Source organism: Nelumbo nucifera, chromosome 6 (assembly GCF_055504915.1).
Source record: "Nelumbo nucifera cultivar China Antique chromosome 6, China Antique-T2T, whole genome shotgun sequence".
NCBI lineage: Eukaryota > Viridiplantae > Streptophyta > Magnoliopsida > Proteales > Nelumbonaceae > Nelumbo > Nelumbo nucifera.
This window is the reverse complement of record NC_142654.1, coordinates 26697466-26715716: the sequence shown is the minus strand read 5'-3', so window position 1 is coordinate 26715716 and position 18251 is coordinate 26697466. Positions and strand designations below refer to the sequence as shown.

The window sequence follows — 18251 nt, the reverse complement described above, 5'->3', positions numbered from 1 at the left end:
CTCGAGGAAGCTCCGCACCAGCTACCAGGGATGAGCGTAGCGCCGGAGCCTAACAAAACCCAGCACAAACTCAGCCTCGCATCGTGCCACCTTTTGCGCATCGATACTACTGAATCTCGCGACCATTAATGAAGATTGCAAATGCAGAGAACATGTGAGATGTTGGAAACTTCATCAAGGAACGTTGACTTAGTAACGAATTTAACCATTTTAGGCTTCACACTTGTCCTGTCTAGCCTCTTTTTTCTTCCTCACGTTATAGGCTGCACATGATCGATCCCACTTCTGACTCCAAACAAAAACCAGCTCTGCGATCCATCTCTATCGATCCACCGTATTAAATTTGAAATCTCGTAGCATAGCCCCCATAGAACTGCAACGTCCAACTTCAGGTGAAATCATAGCCGTATACGGACATATTCACATCAATCCATCACTGACCCACCAATGAGAGATTCCAGGTAAGCTCTACCATCATCATCCATCATCCATGCACCTCGGTTGTACAGCGCATTACATTAGAACCTCTCGAACATACTTTCACCTGATGACGGCTCCCCTATAAAAAGGGTCGTCCCCCAGCAACTGATCAATCGCCACAAATAACAAATTTCAGAGAGGAAGAGAGATGGAAGGTTATACCGTTAGAGCTTGTATTCTTGTAGCCCTTGTCGCTTTTCTGGGCTTTGGCTCAAACATGAAAACCTGCTCAGCGGCAAACAATATCACCAGCAATTCCTACAACACCACCATCACCAACTTCATTCGATCATCCTGCGGCGTGACGCTGTACCCACAGTTATGTTACACTTCTCTCTCATCCTACGCGAGTTCTATCCAAACCAGCCATATGAAGCTTGCTTACACAGCTCTTAACGTAAGCATGAAAAGCGCCAGGTCGACATCGGCCATGATTTCGAATATGTCCCAACGGCAGGACCTGATGCCCAGGGAAGCGGCCGCCGTGAAAGACTGTGTGGAAGAAATAGGAGACTCCATTGATGAGCTGAAGCAGTCCTTAAGGCAGATGCAGGAATTGGGGGGCTCTAATGTCGATTTCCAGATGAGCAATATAAAGACTTGGGTGAGTGCGGCTCTATCCAACGACGATACATGCGTGGACGGAATCGACAGCAACGACATCAATGCTGAGGTCAAGAACACAATCAAGAAGAGAATTCTCAGGGTCGCCAAGCTCACCAGCAACGCTTTGGCCCTCATCAACAATCTCTCTTACACCGAGTTGCAGTCACCCTAACTAGTATTTCATGGCTTCTCTTACCTATGTAATGTATTAAAATGTAGAGTGCTGCTTCGTGATGTTTGTCTTATATATGTACTACTGTGCTTTTAAGTTTTGGGCTGTTTGCAAGGGCTTGCTTTCACTCAGTGGCTTATGATGGCGTTATATGAGCTGAGAAACCCAGAAAGCCCGCCGTTAGGCCATGTTTGACAAAAAATGTAAAGCCGAAAATAGAGATTACAAGAACAAAAAATGGACTCTCCGGTTGAACTACTTCGGGGGCTTTTCTGAAGTGGCTGGCTCACTCAATGCAGCTGACCAATCTAACACAAAAGCTCTTAGGATGCAAGCATCTTTCAAAGCTTTCAACTAATGAACTGATCATCGTCGTCTAATCAAATTTAACATCAGCTCTGTCGGGTCGATAGAACCAAACCAACTGAACCAATTATGTCTTGATTATAATTGGGTGGGGACCAACTTTTGCAGTTTCAAATTGATTATGTAATTAATAGGAAAAATCTATGATGCCTGAAAGGCATGGTACCGAAAGAGCTTTGACCAATCAAAGCCCACCGGTGAATATTGATAAATGCCATCTGATTGGAAAGACATGGTACCACAGTATAATCTATTTTATTGAGCCGATTAATAATTGGTTTGGGACTGGTTCACCCTGTCTTAAACCTGACCCAATTATCACAATTAATAACTGTTTCAGTTCTGGATCTATTTTATAGAATCGACTAATAATCAGTTCGAAACTGATCCACCCTGTCCCGAACCAGACCAGAATTAACAGTTCTACTTTAGCTGAGATAAAAAGGTTTTTAAATTTAAAACAATATTGGTTGTGTCTTCGGATAGTGTGCTTTGACGGACTTGTCCAAAATTCAAGGAGCGAAGTTTTGGTAGGGAATTCCTCTAATAATTAAGGATGCTCGTACTCTGACCGATAGAGAGAATTGAACTCCAATTCTTCTTCTTTTCGGTCCCATTCTAGGTATACTTGTGAACATAGTAAAATTAGGGCAGCTTATTTAGGTATAGAGAGTTCTAAAAATCAATCAAAGGTGCAAACTGCTTGCTTATCAAATCGTGACAAGAATTAAGAATGCAATAAAAATAAGAGCTAGAAGGAGAATAAATGAATTAGAATTTATATAAATACTAAATTAGTGTTATGTCACGTGGATGGCCTCTTTGCTCTCCATTGTCCCAAGGGAGCATTTCTACGCGAAGTGCAAAATTCTCTCTAGTAACCCATGGAATTGCTATTGGCAATTTTCTGTTTTTTTTTTTCCAAAAAATAGGAATAGATCTCATAATAGAATAGAAAATGAGGTCCATCACGTCATAACATAGAAAAGGGTCGACTATATTCTCTACTCTCCTCTTTCTATAATTCTATTTACCTTATTTGCCTTTCAAACGTCCAATCTACTCTCCTCTTTCTATAACCTTGAACAAAATATCAAGCACATTGGGAAGGAAGAGGAACGTTTATATTCAATCACGGATCGGTATTTTTTGAAAACAAAGTCTCTGTTTTGAATTTTCATAACACAATAGTTCTCCTTAAATCTTATTCCGTAAGTTGTTTCAGAGAGAGAACGGAGTCTCAAGCACATTGAACAAACACACCAGTCAGTTTTTTGGAGAAAAAGGTCGTTGTTTCTAGTTTTCAAAACACAGAGCTTTCACTCTTTCAAGTATGCCTTTCACAAATTTCTTCTGTCTTTTACTGATTGGTTTTTAGGTTTATAATCATCGGTGAAGTCACTGAACAGATTTAAGACTGAAACAATGGTGAATTTCTCAGCCAGATTCGTTAATTTTAACACTCCGTTGAAAGATTGATTCTTTTGTATTTTCTCGGGTTAAGAACCTTTATGTCCCTAGTAGTACTCTCTGATATCTCTAGTGTAAGCCGCTTTAGATGAAGAGTATATGCAAGAGAAATAAAGTAATGAACAAGATCAGAACAACCATCAACTTGGACGAAACTGAGCCCAATGTTGATTGCACCCGTAGCTGGCCACTACAGAGTAGCATGGAAGGAAGATAAGTATACTTTGGTATCACTTTCTAATGTGAGAAGTTGGTGGCAGTTTGTAAACATGGATAATGGGTTGAACAAATTCGACTCTTTTTGTGTTGTCCCATTATTTAGCTAGTGACTCTATGATTGTTGAGTTGCTTAACTTTTAGTGTCCATTAACCTTTTCTTATTATTGATGGTACAAAAACTATAAAGATATTTATCATGAATTTGAACAATGTATGGTACTGTATGGTGTACTGTGATCTGTTTGGCAACGTCTGTAGTTGCTTGTCATGAGAGATCTTTAGTTGAAAATTAGCCCTATGGCATAACTTTTGGTTAAATCCCAGGGTTATTATGATTCAATGTAAAGAACTTTTTATTCTCAGTATATTTCAGCAACCTCCCTTATAAAACCTCTATTGGATTTCTTAAATCCTTGACTCCCATCACATTTTGGGATTAGCATCAGTTACCTGTCTCTCTTGACAATGTGTAATCAAGGTGACAAAACATCAAATATCCTTCATGAAAAAAATCTTAAATGAATATTTCTTTCTATTTTGGTCATTGCCGATGCATAAAAAACATTCTTTAAACAACTTTTTTAGCAACTTTAAAGAATTTTTTGAAATTTATTTAAAATGCACTCATCAAATGGCCTTTGATATCTTTGTCATCTAAAGTAACAAACTCTTAATAAGAAGGGAGGCAATTGGTGTTGATATTAAAATGTTTAATGGGAGAAGGTCATATCATATATCTGATGAGAAACTCCAGGACATGCAGGCTTCTAAAAGTTTCACAGATCTCAGAATAAGTTTCCAAAATTTACTCCTACTCTTTGTCTCTTCTTTTGTGCCCCCTCTCCCCCTCCTTGGTGGGTTTTCCATTGTCTTCTCGAAGTGTTTTATAAGGTACATTAATCTGCTACTATCATCCAATTTGGTTTTCATTTTTCCCATGCCATTATCTTGAAAGAACCTTCGGCTGGAGTATTCAAATTATGTCAACTACTAAGGTTCTTGAACATTGAACTCTGGTCCCCCTATTTATTGTTCTGTGAATTCATGTTGAGTAGGTTGTTCAGTTTGAGGCCATTTGGTGGAACAGTTCTGCTAAAACTTTGCAAAATTTGCCCCTGGAAATGGTGACTTGATGGTTCAGATAAGTGTGTATGCAAAAATCATGGAAATACTTTACTAGGTTTTCAGTATTTTCCAGGTTCTGCTGTTCTTTGTATATCAAGTTGACTATTTCCTAGAGCTACAGAATAATTGCAGTTTCGGTTAACAAACTTAGTAATGTATTATTGACTAGGATGACTTGGCATGGGCCCTACTCAAGGAAGGATACTAACATTTTTTTTTCAATTTCAACAACTTTATCTGAATTCATGAAGTGCAGAGTGACAAGTAGTGAGAGGCAGTCATCTGATATGTAACACTCATATTTGCAGTGAAACTCACAATCTGAAGAAAGAAACATTACAACAACAATATCATAATGTAAGATAAAGATCACAAACTATATTCTGGACTTCATTCTCTATGAATAGGATTATCTTTTAATTAGTAAGTAGTGCACACAAAAAAACTAATTTTTATCATATAGCTAAAAGCCTAAAACGGAATGTTCTCTTCATTTGCCCAGGTAAAAGACCGAACTTCCAACTATAACATGTATTTTGTTGGATCTCATGTGATGGAATATAGGAACAGAAGCATCAAAGCTGAGATCGAGCTTTATCTGTATCAAGGTTTTGATCCGACCAATGAGAACCTTAATCAGAATACCCTTCACCCCCATATGGAAGTTGTTAACCAGAGACATGCAGATCTCCTCTTCCTGTGGCAAAGGGTGGGTGAAAATGCATAAGCTCTTTATCTGCAAAGCTGGCAGCAGCTTCTTAGTGAACAAGTTATGGGATAGCTATCCTGAATATTCATGAACCATAGATTGTCCGTTAATTTATCATACTCTGTTCGTATTTTTCAGTGTTGAATAATCCTTTTGACTATCATTTTATTTAGAAACTTGATGTTAGCCTCTAGGACTTCTGATTGACTGCTCTTAATTTCAATGCCAGTAGAAGGCATCCCTTTGGGAATTAGTCGGCTTTTCATGATACTCTATATACACATGTTGCAACTATTTGAATTGGAAAACTATTAAAAGGTTCATAAATATTGATAGTAATTAGCTTTCTCAGAATCTTTTCCTACTTTTTTCTCTCATCCATGAATTTTCTGCTTCACTGCAGTACAAGAAGTCAGAGGTGGATCAAAGAAGAAAAAAGATTTCAAGCGAATAGCAGAGACAGTAATGCATATAGGACCCATATGATGGCGATGTCGCTTGTAATTAGGCTATTTCTGAAATTCATAGTGTTCTCTTCTCTTCTGTCTCCTGCTGCATCCTTTGGTGTTCCCGGTGGAGTAATTTGGTGATGCAACAAGACCTCATATCCCGACGCTTGCAAGTCTTTCATCAACCATGATCCTCATACTGTTCCCATAACAAAGTCAGAATTTCGAAAGATGGCGCTCCAGGTTGCCGATATGGGGTTTCTCTGCACTACCAAATTACTCTACCGGGAACATCAAAGGATGCAGCATGCAGCAGCAGACAGAAGAGAAGGGAACACCACATCAGAAATAGATTAATTACAAGCGACGTCGCCATAGCTGCCTTGAACTGAATAAGCTGTGGTTTAATTACAGAGTGAAGAATTTAAAGTGCACCCTCCAAGATGTACAAGAAGCATGCACCCTCGAGGAAAGAGTGCTCCACCTGCTTCAGGAACTCTCACGGAAAGAGTGCTCCAACTACTTCAGGCTAAGAATTCGCTTGCATAGATAGGGTGCTGCACCCTCCAATAGTTTAGTGGTGTTCGCTCAATCGAACAAAAAGCTAAAGACAGTGAATGCAGGAGCCGTGCTCTTATGGTATGCACACAACTTTTGCTTTCAGGAGATTCGTAGTGGCCGACGTTCAATTCGTTGGGACGTAATCAATAATTATTGCAGAGGCTAGAGCATCCAGTGGTTGGGAAACCCATAATTTGAGATCACTGTACCAACTGCCAAAACTTTGGCCGTTGGGAGCCTAACAGCCTGGACTGTTGGGAACATTTTTGGGGATGACAACGTTAATCGATGGAGTCTCGTGCTTGTGTTTTTGGTCAAAAGAATTCGAGGGCGTTTACCCATAACCATTGTAAGTTTGTAACGTGTCATGTTGAAGGAGGCTCACAACAGAAAAAGTTGTTCTTGTTTAAGTTAGGTGGAACTAAATACTAATAGAAAAAAAAAAAAAAAGGTAGTCTCCCTGCAAGCTCGAGTGTTGAAAAGCTCAGCAAAGCTAATATATGATTGGATGTCAATGCCTTTTGTCACGCACCTAGGAGTGATCATTTGGAGCTCAGCCCAGTCCAAAAATTCCAACGTTCAACCTAGGTTTTGTGTTCAAGCATGTGGCTTAGGTTTTATATTTTATATATAAATATTATAACATTACAATTATAATACATATTATATATAATACTTTATATTATATAATTAGGGGTAGTTCAGGCGATGCACCGGTTTTGTAAAAAGAATTTGAGGTAAAGGAGTTAGGGTGTAGTTTGGGTGGACTAAACCTGAGCCTAACCTAGTTTAATCAAGCTTTTGCATAAATTGGGCTCGAGTTTTTGAACTTTAAGTTGGGTTTAGGCCAAAAAATTAAAGCAAAACCTAAATTCAAGTTGAGCTAAGTTGAGGCCTCGAGTAGCTAAAGCCCAATCCGATCAATTTGAGTCTGTCCAACATTTTATGATATACATATCTATATATTATCAATATATTCTACATAGAAATTGCCTACAAACCTCAACACGTCCAAGCCCAAGCCTAGCCTAAGATGTTGGGTTAAGCTCGGATTAGGATTAGGTTGGTAAAAGAAAAATTGCTAATAAATTTCAATAATTAATGATAATTTACTAACTCAAGCCTAAGTTTACCAACCCAAGGTTAAGTTCGAGTTTACCAACCTAGGCCTAAATTGAGCTTAACCCAACATCTTGGAATGGGCTTAGGCTTGAGTATGTTGAGTTTTGTAGCATTGGATGAGGTCAAGCTCGAACTACCTAAGGCCCCAACCCAATCCCAACCTAAGTTTAGGTTGGGCTTGAATTTGTTTGCCTAAGCCCAACTTGAAGTTCAGAAAGTCAAGCCCAACTTGTGCAAAAGCTTTGGTTAAGTTGGGTAAAGCTTGGGTTAGGCCCATCCAAGATCCCGAAAGGGCTTGATTCAGTCAATCCAAAGATTTGAAACGAAATCTTGGTGCAATGAAGGGACAAACATAGTTATTGTGGGTTGAATTTTTGTGGATAAGGTTTTTAGGGTGTCTATTATCTGACGGAAACATCTGATTGGTTTTGGAGGGCCAAAGTCATGGAAATTTGGGTCAATGAGAGGATCCGAAATGGAATCTATATTCGATGAAAGGACAAATGGGGGAATTGTTGGTTGAAAATTTATGAGTGGATGTTTCGGTGTGTCTAGGGTTCAATTGTATGGTCTGATTGGTTCAAAGGTGTTAGGATCAAGGAGATTTGGGTTGTGAGTGCTTCAAGCTAACGAGATGGTTCGAAAGAGAATCTTGATTTAATTAAAGGGTAAACGGAGGAATCTTGGGTTAAAATTTCATGGGTATGTATTTTAGGAGGTCCTAGGTCTGACGGCGGTGTTTGGGATTTTTAGGCACTTCGGAGGGATCAAAACGGTCTAATTTGGTGTTTGGGGGTAAATTTGGGGGTTTTAACGATGACTAAGCAAAAATTGGGTGTTGACAATAGGGTTTCTAAAGGTATTGGCCTATTGGATCATTTGGTGGGGTTTGATTGGTCTATAAAAATTAGTATATTATAGTAGTATTCAGCAACATTATTAATTAATAAAACTAATATTATGAATTATTAAAAAATAAATTAGTTAAATTAATTATTCATAAAAATAGTTATTAAATTTTTAAATTTAAATATTAATAAAATAATTAATTATTATTTGTGATTAATTAACTGTTTGGTAATATATCACTAATTAATTAATCATTAATTATTAATATATCATAAATATTAAAACAATAAGAAAATAATTAATTTAATTATTCATGAAAATAGTTAATAAAATAACTAACTATTATTGGTAAGAAATTAATTTGTTGGTAATATATCACTAATTAATTAATAAAAATTAGCATAATCCCAAAATATAACATTAAGATACAAAAAATAGCATAATCCTAAAAAATTCAATATTAATAAAATAACTAATATTTTTTTTTCAAAAAAATAATAAGAATTAGCATTAAGATACAAAAATATAATACAAATTTATCTAGAGAATAGGAAATTAGCCACTCCCAATAAAGCACAACTTAGATTGTGATTGGATGAATTAGACATAATCCCAAAAAATAATACTTGAATTGAACTTAGATGGACACCATTTATTTGGAAATATCATAGAGCCCCATCTTCAATTTTGTTGATAAATAAAGCCCATGCATTACACGGGTCTGACTAATTATAAATAAAAAAAAAAAAAAATGAAGCATTGCATCGCTTGGGTGTTGGATATGCAAAAGCAACGCAAAAGAGGGCGTTAGAAATCTAAAAAACATATGAGAAGATACTAAGGGAGAAATATGGAAAAACAAGAAAAAAAAAAACACTGGAGAAAAATGGAGTGAGAACAAACCTGTATGCTGAGAAATTGCCCACGTCACCAGCTCTGCAAGTATATAGTGCAAAATATTGGGGAAATTCATGTCCCAAAAAATTGAAATAAGCATGTATATATTCAATAAGTGCTTAAAAAAGTCATTCAATTATTATTTATGTTTTTAATCACTTATTTTCCTGATAAGCTTTTATTCTGGACTTTTCGCCAAATATGTACATGTATTTATTTTAGACTTCTCATATGGTCACAGTATTTAAAATAAGTACTTATTCAAATAACTACTTAAAATAAGTACTTATTCAAATAAATACTTAAAATAAGTGATCCACACAAGGGCTTAGAGAGAAAATGGAAAGTACATATTTAAGGTCAATTAAATTAAAGGACTACAGATCTCCTATTCACAATAACTCTACTCACGTTTACCCACAACGCACTACTAATTAAATGGTTTTCTTAGCTAGAAGTCTCAGGACACAGACATGATTAATTTTTCTAATGTGTTTTAGAACTCATTCATCTAAAAATTAATTATATAAGCTGCATTGTTGAATATTAGTAGCAGTCCCCTACTAATTAATTGGATGTAATCTTTTTAAACTCAAAAATGATTTACTTTTTGAATTAAAAACGTTAGTAGCGTGACCCTGTGGCCCGTATAAAGTCATGGAGATCGAAAAGGCTTAAAGGCATGATACCTAAATTAATTGATAAAAGTCGATTGTTATTCCTAAAAATTCATTCGAGCAGATGACTGGTCAAAGTTGTTAAATTATCATAAAAGTTACCTCTTCTCTCGGTTCCAAATAATCCCGAAGGTTGACCGTTTGACCTGTGGCCCAATTGCCAAAATGGTTCTACTTCCTATGTAGGCACAATGTTTTAAAAGCCGACAGGCCGAATCATTTTTGCTTTCGGGTCGTGTGTCACTGGTTCGACCGATAAGTTGAATGGTTCAGACCGTGCCATATTATCGCATATATAAGTATATATTTATATACATACATACATATATATATATATGTATATATATATATATTTTAGTAATAAATAGTATATTAATATGTTTTAGATATGTTATATGTATTATTTTATTTTTAATTTATGTTTTTTTAGTTTAGTCTTTAATTTTTTTATTTATAAAAAAAAAGGTTTTTTTTGTAAAAATAACGGGCAAGATGCCTATGGCCCCTTGGGATGCATAGATCTCGAAAAGCTACTCAAAATAAATAAAAAATAAAAAAATCACTTCAACATCAGAGTGTAAAATTATGGCCTACAAAAGCTTATATGCATTGAGTATGCAACCCGTGACCTGATAATCGGGTCAAATGGGTCAACAGCCAAACTGGCCGGATCGAACAGTTCTTGACCATGTCAATGGTTTTTGACCATCTGGCGGGTTTTGACTGAATCGGACCCGAAATTCTGGCTGAATGATGATTCAAATTATTCGACTAACCGAATCAACAACGGATTGAAAACATTGGTATACACCATTATCGGGGGGCGGGTTCTCTCTCACACTCCTGTGTGAGCGTTGTGAGATTCTTTGCAGTTCTATTATTATCGACGTTGATTGGAGAGATTCCAGTGACAGGTTTGGGTTTGTCGACGGTTTTGATCCAGGGCTCAGGGAGAAGATTTCAGACCTCTGATTCTACTCCTCACCGACATTGTTCAATCTCTGCTCGTTTTTCCCTGACTGTTTGTTATTGGTTGCTTGTGTGAGGCGCACTTTTTGGGTTCTGCCGTGGGATTTTATTTGTTTTCCTTTGAACACTTCATACTAAGGTTTTTAAAATTGGACCGGACTGGGAACCGTTTTGGAATCCGGTTTCCGAGTTGAATGGTCTGACCGTCTGATCTAAACGGATAGTCCACTCTGACAGAAAAAATTAAAAAAAAACCCAAAAAATGACCAAAAACTTTCTAGGGTCGAACGGTTCGACGATCCGCCCACCCGGGTTAGTGGTTCGTTAAACAAATCAACGTTTTTTTTCCAAGGCCCCATTTATTTGCGATACAAGCGTCAAATCGGGGTATTTATGTACTCCGATTCGCATTTGCGAGCGTTTATTTGAAACATAAAAAAAATAATGATTATCAGAGTAAAAATGTATTTTCTAATAGTTTTGTATGCATTGGAGCATAAGATAGTTGGAGCATTTAATGATGGGCCCACACTTTTGCACCGATTTCAAACAAACAAGATGAATGCAAAAACAGTTTAAAATGTGAACCATATTTGCATTTATGAACTGGAAAATTGGTAAATATGTAGTGTATATATTTGCATTTACATTGCAACCAAACGCAGCCCAAAAAACAATTTTGGGGTTAAATGGAACCAGTCAAGTTCAGGTCCAACCATCCGGTCTGGTCCGATTTTGAAAACATTGCTTCATACGTTAATTTGGGGGTGATCTAGACATGATTTTCTTTGAAGATTGCTTTTGCCCTTTTAATTAAGTTTGCTTCGGACTGACTTTTGGACTTATTGTGTGGTTCCTTACTCTTGCTGTTGAACATAGAGGTTGATGTTGCTTTCTCTCCAATGTTTTTGCTTTCAATGTGTCAGATTAAGGCCTTTTTGGAGTTGTTCTCTACACACGATGCTTCATTTCCTGCGATTAGGGCTGTTCACAAATAAATCCAAACCAATTAACCCGGTCTGATCCAATCCGATTTGGCCGGTTTTTCTTCACTATCGGTCGGTTTCGGGTTATAAAGATGAATAAACCGAACCGATTTATGTGAAAAAATATATATTCTGAAAAAAAATATCTGTTAAATATGGATGTTTTAGTTTTAAATAATAAATATATATATTCCGAAATATATCACATATATATTTCTAGAAATTATAAAATATTTATTTTGATATATTTGTATATATGTTTTGGTTTTAAATATATATTTCCAAAAAATATATTCTGACCAGGTCAGGTCAATTGAAAAAACACTACTAAACCGACCCAACCCAACCCATGAACAGCCCTACCTACGACCTTCGGATTTTCTCTGACAATGTCCATGCTCTAACCGTTTTGGTAGTATACAACAACTTGGGTAGTTAGGGAGTGTTTTATGCCCCTACAGTTATAAAGTACTATGTAGATTTCTTGCTTTTGTTGTGGGGCCCAATCCTTGGTTGTTTAGTACATGGTTTTCAAAACCGGACTGGACCGGATGATTGAACCGGAAAATTGGTAACCGTTCACCTGATTGGCTTCGTTTTTCTCCAAAACCGTTTTTTTCCCCAAAATCATTGATTTTGATCAGCAAACCGTTGAACCAGCCGGTTAATCATTTAAACCATTCGAATGGTTTTAACCGTTTTTTAATTTTTTATTTTTTTTGTCAAAATGAACCGACCGTTCGAATCAAACACCGGTTACCGGGTCGGTTTTAAAAACCATGGTTTGGCATGTTACAATTTGTTATATATGGATTTCAAGCAACTTGGGCATAACAAACGTGTTTGTAGGAGAAACTATCATCTTGGTATCCACATTTGCGCTGATTTCTTATGTTTTTTTCCATGGATTAGGGGTGCCATGGCTCTCGTTTTCTCTATCCCCTTTTGTGGGCTATGCTTTGCTAGTTAGGTCTCATATATTAGGGAGCTACACTTGCTGGATTCATCTAGAAGGCATTTAGCCGACCTTTTAGCTTCCTTGAATTCATACCGTTTGCAGAGATTTCTCGAGTTGTTTTCTCCTAATGCTCTCGGTTATCTGTTTTAGTCGTATCTTGTTTAGATTGCTTTTACAGTTGTTAGTTTCCCTTTCTTGCTGTTACCTTTTCTATCTTGTAACCTGAGCATTTATGAATGGAATTGTCTTTAGGCATCAAAAAAATTGTAAATAATTATACGTTTTGCTCAAAAATAAAATAAAATAAATGCAACAATTGTGTCTATGAACCTCAGGCTCTCGGCCCCTTAATTATAACCCGTCTGGATGAAAAATAAGAAAACTCATTTCACAATACACTATACCATACGTGTACAGAGAGCTGAATTTGGGGAAAGAGAAAATATCATGGTTTTTAAAACCGACTTGGCAATCGAACCAACCGGGGGTCCAATTATTAGATCGAATGGTTCAACCCAAACGATTGGCCTATTCTGACAAAAATATTTAAAAATTTAAAAATAATTAAAAATTTTGAAAAACAGTCAAAACCATTCGAATAATTAATCAACGGGTTCTATAATTTACTAACCAAAATCAATGATTTTAGCGAAAAAAAACAGTTTTGAAAAAAAACGAAAAACCATAAAAAAATATAATTGGATAAATAGGAATTTCTGGGCCATAGGGGGGTCAAGTCTCCCCTGCCCATAGGGGGCTCATAGTTTGTGATTAGTTATTTAGCCTAAGTCACACATCCCAGCGGCAGCAGATCCTGTGTCGTTTAGAACAACAGTATTGAACATCAAAATGTACAAAAATCACAAAAAACTAATTCATTCTGATTCCAACTATTTGATTTGGTAGAATATAATTCCGATTCGCATTCATGGTAAAATATCCCTTGGGGAAATGGCCATACCGATCTCCCCCCTTTGGAATGAGAATCTCATTCCAGCCCGTAAAATAAAGAAAAATAAACAAAGTGATTTACCCCTTTTATCCAACGCCAACCCTCTAAGGTACTATATGATGAAGGAAGATTTGGCCCGACCTCGTAACCATTCGACACGTGGCAAAGGCAACAGCTCGGCACAACAGTACACCCAAGGCGCGAGCTCCGAAGGGAAGAACCAGCGGTCCGAACTCCCTACAAGGAGCCCGAACTCCCTACAAGGAGCCTGAACTCCCTACAAGGAGCCCAAACTCCCCACAAGGAGCCCAAACTCCCCGCAAGGAGCCCGGGCTCTCCCTTAGACCCCGAGCCTTACGAAACAACCCGAACTGGCCCAGCCCATGGCAATTCGAGCCACACCTCTATCCGAACTCAAGACTTAACCTCGCACACCACTCCAGCACTTCGCCTCTAGGACGTCGAACTAAACAAGTCGCACTGTACCTGACACCGGAGGAGTCCGTATCCAGGGGCGGCACACCTGACTGACTTGGGATCTGACGCTTGGCAGCCGCACTTCAACGGCCACCTGCCACCGCCATCTCCAGTTACAGAGACGGCTCCGACAAAGAGAGCAGTAGCGGTTCTGCCCCAGCAGAGGTGGTGACACCCGAACTGGCAGAAGCATAGAAGTAATCATACCCAACCTGACAGAAGCCTAGGAGTGAGTGCGCGAAGTGGTTATAAAAGGCTCTCTACCCCCCAAGAACAAGGTATGTGAACTTTGTGCCATCTGGTTTTATCTTGCCTTTGATGAAAGACTAACTTGAGCTTCGGAGCATACTCACCGGGTTCTTCCCCGGAGGTTACTCTCTTTCCCCTTCGTTTCAGGCACCTTCCGCTCCAGCCCGAGGCAAGATCTTTGACAGCTAGGACCAGCCCGAGGCAAGATCTTCCGCTGCCCAGAGATTCCCCACTTTTTTCTCCGTTTCAGGCCCCTGTTGCTCCAGTCAGAGGCAAGGTCGTTGACAGCTAGGACCGGCTAGATTGCGCACCATCAATTGGCGCCGTCTGTGGGAAAGCTTCTAAAAGCCTCCCTCTAAAACTCTCATAACCTCCTTTTTCCAAAAACCCCAACACTCATGGCTTCTTCCAGCAATGCCGGACGTGGCACGGAGATGAATACCACCGGGGAACAACTTCAGTCCCCGTGGTGTGCATCGTACAGTTCACCATCCCCCTTCCAGTGGATGGGATCCCCAGCCTGAATGTGCCACGAACAGTGGCGGCCGTAAACCTTCCCGCCATGAACGTCCCCTTTCCTCTCCCTGTCGAAACAACCTTTACTGAACCAACTGTTGTTCCCCTGGCGACCAGCCAGAACCAGTTGGACGAACAGATGCAATGCATGCGAGCAATGCAAGCCCAAATGCAACAATTCCAGCAACATCAACTCCAGCACCAAGTACTGCACCACATCTCTCAGTATCACTATCAGCAGCAGTTCACCCAACTGCCTCTGAACCAACCACTGCTTCCACCTCGGCACCTTGCTCCAAAGCCGGCTAAGCCCTCCCCACAGGGTGGACGCCATCACTGAGGAGAAGTCTCCCAACTTCAGAACCCTCACAAGAGCCAGGCCTCATCCATGGGCAAAGGGGAAAGAAAAATCACCCCCGCCTAGCAGCTCGCCGGCGGGTCAAGAACCTCGCCCGCCAAGTCAGTATCTCGGCACTACAAGTCTGAACTCCCGCTGACAGAGAATCAATTTAGTGTCCTGGCGGCAGACTACCAACAGTCCGGGCCCATTGAGCTCGGCAACACAGACGCCAGCAGCGCCAGTACCAGGCCCACTCAACAACGAAGACGCCGGCGAAGTTGCCGAACTGCCACCCGTGTCCTGCCCGAGCTCAGAGGTAAAGAAGAGACAAGCTCGGACGATGTAAAAGCTGCCCCAATTCTCTCAGTTCCTTCCCCCCTCGCATCAGAACTCCTTGCGGTCCCCATGCCCAAAGACTTCAAGCTCCCACCTTTGGACAAGTATGATGGGTCCTTCGACCCCAACGACCACGTCGATGCTTTCCAGTCCCAAATGCACCTAGCTAGGGCCAGCGAATCGTGCATGTGTGTGGCCTTCACCACCACCTTCAGGGGGGTGGCCCACACTTGGTACAAGAACCTGGTCCCCGGATCGATAAGAAGCTGGACGCAGTTCGTGCAGGTCTTCACCGCACACTTCGTTACCAACAAGAGATGCCCCAGAACCGAGGAAAGCATCTCTGGGGTAGTCCAGAGGGAAGGAGAGTCCATCCGGGGCTACATCAAGCGGTTCAATGACGCGTGCTTGCAGATACCGCAATTGGACCCCGCGGTGCAGCTCGCGGCAGCCAAGAGAGGAGTAACACACAAGGAGTTCAAATGGCACATGGTAGCTAACCAGCCTGCAGCCGTAGCCGAATTCCTCAAGCTCGCAGGTAAGTTCATGAGAACAAAGGAAGATATCAACCAAAGGACCGAAAGCGGGATCGAGAAAAGAAAGAGGGAAGGCGAGCCCTCCAACCCAGTCGACAGAAGAAAAAACCCGGCCCAGGAGCCGAAGCCGAGCCAGCCGTTCCGAGCTTCCTTAACAGTTCGGACGGACTACACCGTTAAACACGAGGCGGATCGAGATCTTGATGACGATCAAAGACGCCCCATACGTAAAATGGCCACCTCGCCTAAAGGGGAACCCAAACGAGAGAAATAAAAACTTGTATTGTAGTTTCCAAAGAGATCACGGTCATAGTACCAAACAGTGTAATAATCTCCAGGATGAGATTGAGGGACTCATCCGTCGCGGATACTTGAGAAATTTTGTAAAGCATAATAATAATAATAACAATAAGGCAGGTCGGCAAGGGGAGCACGGAAGAGATGCCCCCGAATCCAGCATCAGGCCAGTCGAACCATTGCAACGACAGCCTCCGGAAGAGAGGCCAGTTCGGGGAACCATCCATGTGATAGTGGGAGGTTCGGTGGTAGCAGGTTGTAGCAGGTTGGAGGGTTCTGTTCTTCTCGTGAAGCAGCCCGAGAAGAACAAAACCCTCCAAAGAGGCCGAAGACTGAAGAACCGATCTTCTTCACGAAAGACGATGCACGAGGGGTCCACTACGCCTACGATGACGTGCTTGTCATAAAACTAAGGATCAGCGACTTCGAGGTCAGATGCGTACTTGTGGATTCGGGCAGCTCGGCAGACATCCTCTTCAAGTCGGCATTTGACCAGCTGCAGTTATAGAGAAGCGAGTTGAAGCCCGTGAATTGGTGGGCTTCAGCGGAGAGGAAGTTAGGCCCCTCGGGAAAATAACAGTACCTGTGGAAGTCGGCACATGGCCTTGTGCGGTCAGACTCAACCACGATTTCCTGGTGGTCGCGACCCCCTCCCCATACAATGCCATTATAGGGCGGCCAATTACGCATATCCTGCAGGCAGTGGTCTTCACCTACTATTTGGCAATGAAGTTCCCTATAGACTTCGGTGTGAGGGTAGCACGGGGCGACCAGCTTGAGTCCCGGAAGTGTTATGTTGCCGCCCTGAAGGGAAAACCCAAGGCGGCCGACGACCTCGAACTGGAGCGACCCACGGAGCAGGGCGAGGAACGAGCTTCGCCCACAGAGGAAACGGTCGCAATCCCAACTTCGGCTACGGACCCGACTTGAACGCTACAAATTGGTGCTTCCGTCAAGGAACCTCTATGACCGAACTAGTGATTTTCTTACTTCAAAATTTAGATATTTTTGCATGGTCCGCGGCCGATATGCCCGGAATTGACCCCAGCCTTATAACTCACAAACATAATACTGACTCTGTAGTCAGAACCATTAGATAGAAGAATCGCAACTTAGCCCCAGAGCGTTGGAGGGCAGTCGACGAAGAGGTCGAAAAGCTCCTCGCAGCAGACTTCATAAGGGAAGTTCATTACCCGAGCTGGGTAGCCAACCCAGTGCTGGTGAAAAAGGCAAACGGCAAGTGGTGCATGTGCGTCGACTACACCAACCTGAACCGAGCTTGCCCGAAAGACTGCTTCCCCCTCCCCATAATTGACCGCCTAGTGGACGCGACCTCGGGACATGAGTTGCTAAGCTTCTTGGACGCCTACTCGGGCTACAACCAAATCAGGATGGACCAGTCCGATGAGGAAAAAACCAGCTTCATAACCGAGTTTGGCCTGTACTGCTACAAGGTCATGCCCTTCGGATTGAAGAATGCTGGGGCGACCTTCCAAAGACTTGTGAATAAGCTGTTTCGGCCCTTAATTGGCACGAAAATAGAATGTTATGTAGACGACATGGTCGTCAAGACGTAGTTTTCACAAGAATTAATACAAGACTTAGATTCTGTCTTCCAAATCCTGCGTCAATTTATCATGAAACTGAACCCAAACAAGTGTGTCTTCGGTGTCACCTCGGGTAAGTTCCTAGGGTTTATCGTCAACCGGCATGGTATTGAGGCCAACCCGAACAAGATAAAGGCCATCCTAGATATGAGACCACCCCGAAAAGTAAAAGAGGTTCAGAGGCTAAATGGCCACATAGCCGCTCTGAGCCGCTTCATGTCCAAATCCGCATACCGCTGCCTTCCATTCTTTAAAACAATCAAAGGCAAAGGGTTCAAATGGACCCGAGACTGCCAGCTCGCGTTCGACGAGCTAAAAACCTACCT

General features: G+C 40.8%; 1 pseudogene; it reads left to right on the top strand.

The window, feature by feature from the left end:
* Positions 1-362: 362 nt before the first annotated feature.
* Positions 363-1516, top strand: LOC104598716 (21 kDa protein pseudogene; annotated as a pseudogene).
* The last annotated feature ends 16735 nt before the right edge of the window (positions 1517-18251 follow it).